Source organism: Nematolebias whitei, chromosome 23 (assembly GCF_014905685.2).
Source record: "Nematolebias whitei isolate Nwh7 chromosome 23, NemWhi1, whole genome shotgun sequence".
NCBI lineage: Eukaryota > Metazoa > Chordata > Actinopteri > Cyprinodontiformes > Rivulidae > Nematolebias > Nematolebias whitei.
This window is the reverse complement of record NC_056520.1, coordinates 1,124,711-1,134,766: the sequence shown is the minus strand read 5'-3', so window position 1 is coordinate 1,134,766 and position 10,056 is coordinate 1,124,711. Positions and strand designations below refer to the sequence as shown.

Sequence of the window (10,056 nt, the reverse complement as noted above, 5' to 3'; positions counted from 1 at the left end):
AGAGAATAGGAGGGGACCCAGGATGGACCCCTGTGGAACCCCCCATTTAAGCTCTGCCTCTGCAGAACTAAAATCCTTGATGGAGACACAAAAGGATCTGTCAGTGAGGTAAGATCTGAACCAATTGAGGGCTGATCCTGTGACGCCCACCCACTGCTCCAACCTAGCAATGAGGATCTCATGGTCGATGGGGTCAAAGGCGGCTGTGAGGTCCAACAGGACAAGCAGCACAGAATCACCGGTATCTGTGGATCTGAAGATGTCGTTAAAAAGACAAAGACCTTTCCGCAGTGTCTCCCACTCTCTTGCTCCGTTTCACCTTCTACAACAAAAATCAGCCACTAGAGCTGCAAAAATAAAATAAAAAAAACAACAACAAACATCTAAAAATACAATATGAAGTGTGTGTATATGTATTTATAAAGAAAAAATACATACAGTATATATACCGCTATATTGAGCGGTTGATTGGGGTGTTTCAGACACGTCCCACTGGGAGGAGACCCAGAGGAAGACCCAGGACACGCTGGAGGGACTATGTTTCTCGGCTGGCCTGGGGACCCCTTGAAATTCCCCCGGAGGAGCTGGACCAAGTGGCTGGGGAGAGGGAAGTCTGGGCCTTCCTACATAAGCTGCTACCCCCACGACCTGACCCCGGATAAGAGGAAGAAAATGGATGAATGGATGGATGGATGGATTTATGGATGGACGGATGGATGGATGGATGGATGCATCCGTTGTATTTATTTTATTTTTTAAGCTTTGTGTGTGTGGACAAGATAAGTAGTGTGGACAGAGCCCGAGCCAAGCCAACTAACCCAGGATGATGTTGAGGTATCCTTGAATGAAAACATCAACAGTGTGTAGTTTCTGATGGGAACCCTCCTCCTGGTATCGAGCTATCCACCGTCTTCACCGCCTGTCAGGTGTAATGAAACACAACGCAGACATTTAGTTGGCTCTAAATGTTTGCGACCGCTGTTGAAATACGGCTGTCGGTTTGAATCCACGGCCGGAGACATTTTCATTGTTCAACCTCTAAAATAATGATGTCTGGCATGTTTAAATTAACACACGGTAATCTGGTATTTGGGCAAACGGGGTTTTAAATTACCGGTAAATGACCGCTCAGTATTCCACGGTGCTTTATTGCACAACTGGGCCAACGTAAGTCTTCCCTGCAGTATTTTTTTAGCTTATCTACTGTAAATAAATGAATAAAAACAGCTGCAAACGTTCAATCAGCAGCAGGAATTTTTCACTTCCATAAATCAGCTGCGTTCTTCAGCCTGAAAGTACCTCGGTGAAGTAATCCTGTGGTTTTATTAATACAACCCAGCTGGTGCCTCACATTCTCGGTGACATCCAGGTTTTTTCCGGTTTGGCTGACACCCATAAACGTGTTCTTTTGCGAAATGCTTCCCACAAACGCTGCCAGTCACTGCCAATTTAAAACGGGTCACACGATTAGACGTGAAGAACAGATACGAGGCTTTGACCCCGGTTTAAGGTGGTTTGGTTTTAGGCGGTGGAGGTGTGTGCCGGGTGTAGGTGAGCGGGTCTGGCAGCATGCTGCCCCACAGTGATCTCCGTCTGCGTGCGTTCAGTCAGCCAAGCGCCGACATTTACTGCTGGCGTAAACACAGCACACGCTCGCTGCTTTCAGCTTAATGCAGGTTGAACTGGTAACGTGAGGGCACAGCGTTCAACAACTCGTCATGTGACGTGGTCTACTGTAACCTTTACTCTTGTGTTTCCACAAACACAGAAACACCGTTGAATGTGCCTCTAACAGAAATTAAACTGAGCTCATTTCTCTTTCCTCTCGGCCTCAAACTCGTCCTATTTTTGGAAAAAGGACATTTTTCTCACCAGCTGAGCTGTGAGCGACCCCGAAGGACACAAGTGTGAGTGATGGTTTTTATCAGCGTCATCCAGGGGCGCCACCAAGGGGAGGACCAGGGGGGCAATTGTAACCCCTAAAAATTGGTAGTGGTTCCCAACCGTGGTCCTTGAGGAACACCATTCTGCATGTTTTCGTTGTTTCATTGTTCCAACACCTGATTCAGTGGTTGAATTGATTCCTTAAGTTCGGCAGAAGCCTGTTAATCACCGTCCATTCAAATCAAGGGTGTTGGAGCAGAGGGACAACTAAAACATGAAGGATGGTGTTCCTCAGGGACCAGAGTTAGGAACCATTGGTAACTTGTTCAAAAACCTTATAGAATCTCTGCTGTGCCTTACATTGTTTTGTGTTGAGCACGCTTAGTTTTTTTTCAGTAATAATACACGTGTCCTTGAATCTTTCACAGGAGTTCACACTTTTGCCAAAGACTGTGTATTATCTACTTTCACTCACCACTGCGTCACAAAAAACAGAGCTTCAGTCAAGTAAAGTACCAGGAAAGTCCTATTACTGTAAAAAATACAAAATAAATCACAGAATGACTAAAATAGTTGGCTTTGTAGTGCATGAATCATTGCTAAATGACTGGAACTCCTTAACAAACTCCTTTTGGCTAAGATATATTTTAATAAACAATTAGTCGAATATTCTCTGCTGAACGTACTGAAGGGTAGCGTCAAACACAGAACAGTAAATTTGTCGAGCGTCTTGGTTCAGTCATCAGGTCTGATAAGGCGTGGATACACACAGTGATGTAATGAAGCGGTGTGTGTGGGCGTCACACACTGAAAGACAAATCATTTCAGGGACGACCCGTTCCTTCAGGGGACTTTAAGCATCGTGTGCGTTTGTGTGTGAGCTTATTTGTCAGCTTAATGGCGCATGAAATTATGTCTTTACTAACATAAACCACGGGACGGGAAAATAATCGAATCTGTCAGAAACATGACAGGAAAAAGCACGCTTGAGTTTGTTAAATTAAGAGAGTGAAATGGGCTTTTATTTAATATTTCATTTTCACGCCACACACAAAATGAAAAGTTTAATAGGGAAACAAATTTATAAGTTTACTCTTTTGTTTAAATTAACATAAACCATGGTGGAAAAATTGTTGTGTAAAATACACAGGAGAACAAAAATGTAAAAATAAATGAATGCTGCTGTTCTTTTAATTTTTTATTTATTTATAATATTATATAATTATATATATGTTACACATATTAAACTTCTAACTGCTAATTTAGAACATCAACATTAGCTTTCTTTGTATCACAATTTGAATAAAATTAACTATTTCTGCTTTTAAAAATGAAGAATGTTTCAGTTTGTTCAGTCACAAGTTTAAAATAGTTTAAAATAGTTTTATTTAATCTGATTTACTCACACAAACCTGCTAACAGATAAGTTAGCTAGTGACTCACTGGAACATTAGCTTAAACTTTGTTGTATATAAAAACATGTTTTTATCTGTATAAACCACATGATGTAAAAATAATACTTTATATGTACATAAGAATAAAGAATGTTAGAGTATGTCAAGACTTGAGCTTAAAATAGTTTAAAATGCTAACAAAAGATGATTTACACACTTGCTAACGGAAAGTTTGTTAGCTAGCTTAAACTTTATTATAAATTTAAAATTAATTTTATGAACATAAACCATGTGATGTAAAATAATAGTATTTGTTGTTAACTAACAAGAAAAAAGGAACAAGTTTGATATGAGTTATAAATAGTTTAAATACAATGGTTCCCAACTGTGGTCCTTGAGGAACACCATACTGCATGGTTTAGTTGCTTCTCTGCTCCAACACACCTGATTGAATGAATGGGTGATTAACAGGGTTCATCAGAACTTGAGGAAGTAAATAAATCAGAATTAGTGTTAAAGTGGAGAAACAACTAAAACATGCAGCAGTATGGCGTTCCTCAAGGACCAGGGTTGGGACCACTGGTTTAAAATGCTGAGGGAATTGTGTCCGTTATGATTTACACACTTGCTAACGTTAGCTTTAAGCTACTGTTTATCTAAAAAATAACATTTATCTATTTTAGCCTCCCCCAAGGGGAAAAAAAAACATTTTGTGAGACTTTATGGCTATTTAGTATGTTTGAATTGATACTTTCTTTTTTCTGTATTAGCCATCATCGTTAGCAAAGACGTAAACAGTACTCTTTAAATACTCATGTTAAAGTGTTAGAGAAAAGGTGGTAACTGATCATTTTCACCAGATACTTATTAATCAAAAAGAACCAATGTTTTCACTTTATCTCACACTTTAAAGCACCGGCTGCTGTACGTCTTCTTGATCCTCGGAAATGTGTGGCTGCTGTGCACGGATGTGGCTTCTTTTATTTTGCAAGACCCACCGCAGCCGTTGGTACGACTCAAATCCCACGACAGGTCCATCCAGAGATGGGGCGGCGTGTGTTTGGATGTGTGTGTGCTGGAAATGAGGGTGATAGCAAAGAAACGAACACAGATGTTGACAAGCTTTTTATCCCAGTAAAGATGGAGGACTCCACATGGGTGGCACAGATTTTAACGGCAGGAGGGAAACTGCCCTTACATTTCAAATAAAGTAAAGGAAGATAATGCAACATCGGTGTCAGTTTCATCAGACGGCATTAAATATTTATTAGCATTGAGACATGTTCATGTAGGCATTGATGCTCTCATGTGACTTTATGGGGGCTTTAAGGTGACACAATGTGCCTTTAGGCTGTTGTATTGAAAATCCTTAGTTGTTAAACACACAGAGCAGTTAATTATTTTACTAAACCCAACCAGTGTAATATTCTAGAGGCAAAGTATCACATTTCAGTTTGAAGACGGTTAAAAACATCAGTATAGATTAAATATAGATTAGATCGTGGGCAAAATGCATTCTTTTACCGGATTTAATGCAATATTGCAAGATATGTTTTAATGTCTCTTAGCTACTCTCTGGGAGGATGTGTGTGTGATCTGTGTCCTCCGATGATCAGCTCCTCTGCCACCTGTTGTCCTTCCCCAGGTGTTGGTGTCCATCCCCTCGTTAGTGTCTGTAATCTGTGACGACTCCAGAAGAAGACAGCAACCAAAACTGACTGACTTGTTTTTGTTGGAGTAACTCATGTTTTGTGTCCCTCAATGAGATCCTTCTTGATTAACAAACTGGATTTAAAGTATTTGTAGCAGCTGTGAAGGAAATATTTATTGATCTCCTTCCTAGTACATCACAATGTTTATTCATCCAACCTTCATTTATACAAGTTAGTCCCATGGAGCCTCGGGGACTCATTTACAAGAGAGACCTGATTTTAACAAAGAATAATGACAACAGTGGACAATCATAAAAGGAAGTATACAAATTGAGAAGAACAAATGAAAGAGAATGATATAAAAAAAATGCTAGATTGTAAAGCGATGTAGAAAACTAAAAACAGGAACATCTGCAGGAACTTAGATGTTTGAAGCCACTTAGAGAGGTCAAAGGTCGAGAGCTTCAGATCTTTTTACAAGATGTTCCAGGAAACAGGAGCGGAGTAGGAGAAGGCCATCCATCTGATATTAAGACTGAGCCTTGTGGTACACCATTGTTGATCATTGAATAACTGGAGGAAGTACCATTATGTTGAACACACCGCCACCGATCTGAGAGATAGTTGGTGAACCAGCCATGGTGTGAGATGAGAAACCGATTTCTGAGAGTTTATGACACAAGATGTTCTGATCCAGTGTCAGAATCTTTAGACAGGTCTAAGAAAAGTGCAGCACAATAATCCTTAGCATCCAGTGCTTCAATGACATTGTTATGTTGTTTCCTGAAACCAGATTGATGGGAAGGTAAGATGTTAAAATAATCCAAGAACCTTAGCTAAAATGTGGAGCTTAGAGACTGGTCGATAGTTAGTAATATGTATTGTACAATATTTTCCTGTACATTTGTCTGTATGTCATTGTGAAACTGAACATTATGTCAAGTTTGATGATGGTCATTTTGTGACCATCTATATAGGTTGGAGCAATCTATGTAGGTTAGCAGATATGCTTATCACCCTTCAAGTAATTTTCTCTCAATCTGTGTGTTTGTTTAGACAACTCATGTAACTTAATAAGTCAAGTCAATTTTATTTATAAAGCACATTGAAAACAGCAGCTGTTACCAAAGTGCTTACGAAAGACCGTTTCCTCAGGATACATGGTTGTTTGCCTCTCCTCCAAGGGGAGCAGATACAATGAAAACAGAAGGAGTCCAAGAATTGAGCCCTGTGGGACCCCACAGGAAAGAGGCACTGACACATATATACCATTTCCAACCTTACAGAAACAAATAAGGTAGAGACAGCTCAGAACTGATGCCAGCAGAACAGGCAAATTGACTGTTCACTCATTTGCCGGCAAATAAAATGTTTGATGAAGTCTACACCTGACTGTCTGTGAATCAGTTATTTTGTTTCTATGACAGCAGCAACATGTTAGATAAAACCTTTGAAAAGCAACTAGACCGGCACTCAAAAAAGGCCAATGAGTTCCTGTGTGACTAAATATAACTAAACAACCAGGCCATCTCTCTGGCCCATTTATGTGGCAAGACTTTAGTGAAAATGCTGGAAAAAGCTGTTGAAAGATTGGAGTGCCATTAACAGGCAAATGGTTGCTGAAGTGTAATAGTACATATTACATGTTAAGATGGACTTAATGCTTAACTTCAACATAATTTATATGTAATATGCTTATTTGACTACTTTTTGATCTAGAATCATAGCACAAAAGCACATTCAAATAAATGAATCAAGGCTCATGCTCAATAATCAGGTAAAAAATCCAACGATGTTCAGTCAGGGTTGGGCATCGGTCTTGAAGCTCTTCGGATGAAGGGTGAAACGTCTCTCTAAAAAAAAACTGTCCAGATGGCCTGACTGAACATTGTTGGATTCAAATAAATGGTTGAATTCTGTGCACGTTTTGTGTTCAATAGGGGGATTCTTCAATCTGCAAATATTATTAGAAATGTGACCCAAGATACTAATTATCAATACTAAGATTTGGGTAAAAATAAGTCCATAACGGCATCACTCGATCCTAACATGGCACAACCTTCCAAATCGAAATTGAATTGAAGTTTTCTAAGAGAAATTATCCGTTTTTTTTATTGACCATTTTTCGCTGCTGGTTGTCAGAACCAGGAAATCCTGTATAATGTTTTTAATCATAAAGTTTGGCGGCACAGTGGATCAGTTGGTAGAGCTGTTGCCTCTGTTGGGAAATAAATGACAAACTACGTATTAAATTAAATCTTTTCAAATGGAGGTTTGATGAGTAAAATAAGTCAATATTGAGAAGTTCCTCATTGTGACTCAGCTTGCAATCATGCGTCACAAAAATAAGTGTACGATTATTTAAAATGTGCCGTGTCAGGAAAGTTCCCATGACGTCGTATTGGGAGCAGCTTCATATACGAATGCTCAATAGTTTTTATTGCTCTAACACGTACGTGCAAAAAAACCCAAGCGTCAGACTCGAAGGAAGACAAGCCCGTAACTCCTCCAGCATCACGGTACAGGAATAGTTTCCATCGTCGCAGAACTGAGAATAGCTCCGCACTCTTGACAGCTCTGCACTTCTTTGCAGGACTGACTCCTGGAGTTTAAACCCTATACCAATTACAAGTAGACATTTAAAGAGCTGCTGATATTGTAAACAATTACAGCATTTTATGTTCATATACTCCCCACATTCATAAAAGTCCACAAGTATTTCAGTGTATGGATTCCTTCTAATGTAGCTCAGCTCCCACCTCGTCCCAGATCCTTCAGTGATCTCCGTTAGGTGCGATGCTTCAACATGTCCATTTATTCCACAAAATCAATGCTACGAACTGAACACAAGTAAATTTAACCCGAGCCAAACAACACAGCTGTATTACGTTCTTTCATTATTCCTGGAAGATCTTGGTAGTTAAGGCTAGTTGATGTTTCTAGTGAACACGGGTTGGCCTTGATTACCTGTGGTTCAGAAATAAAGATGTCTAACACATTCACCTGTATACAGACAAACTTGTTGCTTCTCAGCGAAATTCATTGATTTCAAACAAAATGTCATGTACGTGAATCATCTAGAGTCAAGAGTTTTTTTGTCCCTGCTCCTCTGGTGGGACCGTTCGAGCTGAGTCGGGACATGAACGTGCCAGTTTCTGTCTCCAATCGAACATCTTTGGTGGAACACGAGTCATCTGGCCAATCACAATCAAGATAGACGACAGGAAAATCTTTCCCATGGACAAAGGAGACTAATCTACGTTCAAACTAGTCACTTCTAATGTTGGACACTGTCTCAGTATCTACCAACAGTATAATATGCTGACAACAGACCCCACCCCCACTACAGGCACCAGGTTTGTCCCCTTGTCTGATCCACTCCTAAGAATATCACCAACCAAAGGTTGAACTGGGCTGTAGTCACGTTTTCTTGGGTTGAACCTCAGAAAGAATGCAGTCTGAAGAGGCAGAAGATGTTTTGGGCAATGTTCTACTGGAAAACATTTGTTCTGGCCATTCCTTTGGACGTTACTAGAACATTTACACTCTACTTAACGATTGCTATTGAAGCACACCTCCTCGTGGAAACACCATTGTTCTTTCAGCAGAACAGTGTAGCCTGCCAAACTGCAACAATACACTTGTGCTGTGTTTACTTGGCAACCAAATTTCCCCAAAGTACCACACATGGATTGATGCCAGGTACCAAGATCTTGAGATCTATTGAGGAATCTATGCTTGGATAAACCAGGGCACTTTTACTGGTGGTCAAAATGTATTACGTGGTTGATCTAGAACTTCCTTTTAGCTTGGACCTTTTCTTTTCAGTAGATGTCCCCATGTGATGGCGATGTGTGGACTTGGAGCTGATCCAGTGTTCTGCTTCCTCCTGCTGTCTTGCACGTCTCTGCCTGCTGGAAGTCAACAGCGGACATCGTAAGGGGTGACACGAGGACAGCCAAACCTTACGCCTGCCCAGACCCACGGTGTGAATGTTTAGACGGAGGAAGGGTGTAAAGAAAGGAAGCGCGGTTTTTGACAGCAATCTGGGAATTTGTGTGATTATGGAAACTTTCCATACAAATATTTAAATAATTTTTTGTCTAGAATATGTGTTGTTTTGGTCACTCTGCCAGAATGTCAGCTAATTTGTGCAATTTTTGTTGTATCAAGTATTTTACATTATTCATTTACTATTCACTTCTTGTTTGCAAAGGCTTATAGCTTGCCGTCCAGCTCTAATACACAAACCCTTTCACTTCGGTGTTCATTTTAAAGTCAGAGGCGGCCGTACCAAACCTTCAACCACACGAAATGGTTGTATTTTAAGAAGGCACAGAATAATCTTCTATCTAGATATCCTGATGCATGCTCAATAATCCAGGTAGAAAAATCCAAATCTTCTTCTATCTAGATGCCCCAAAGTCCAGACTAGCCTCAAATTTAGAGAAACTGTAAGAACCCGTGTTCTGAGAGCACTGAGGATGAGGAGCAAACAATTTGACAGGGATGAGACGGATTAAATCAAACAAGATAAATCCAAAGGACTTGCACATTTTTTAAATCAATGACTTACGGACACGTGCGCACCTCCCACACACACCAACAGTTACTGATGAGGTAAAAACTGTTCTTTTAGAACGCCTTTCAACGCAGCAGCACATTCTGTGCATGTTCAGGATTACTGTGCCCAGAAACAAACATGGAGCCGTTTTCACCATTTTGTTCTCCGTCTTGACTTATCCTTCGCAGGTCACTGTCAAACTTTGATCGTGTGCCGAAATAACTGGAAATAGAGACTGAACTGTAAATTATATGAGGAAAACAAGTTTTAGGAGGATCTTTAGCCAAACTAAGCACATCCTCTACTTTCTCTGTATTTTCACACGTTTCTTTACATATTGCGCAATAGTTGTTAAAACTTTATTTTTGTAAGAAAATATGAACGGATGAACGGATTGGAACAGAGAAGTATAAACCGAGGTTGAGTTTTATTCACTCAACCTTTAGTTATACACGTTAGTCTCACTGAGCCACGAGGACTCATTTACAAGAGGGACCTGATGAAGTACCAACAAGACATGTCTGCACTGATGAAGTACCAACAAGACATTCAACATGTCTGC

The 10,056-nt window shown here is 40.1% G+C and overlaps 1 protein-coding gene across 1 annotated transcript in view; it reads left to right on the top strand.

Annotated features, from left to right (window-relative positions):
* The window catches only part of LOC119428995 (ly6/PLAUR domain-containing protein 6-like), a 45,735-nt gene that overhangs the window by 34,702 nt on the left and 977 nt on the right, over nt 1-10,056 (top strand). The window lies entirely within an intron of this gene.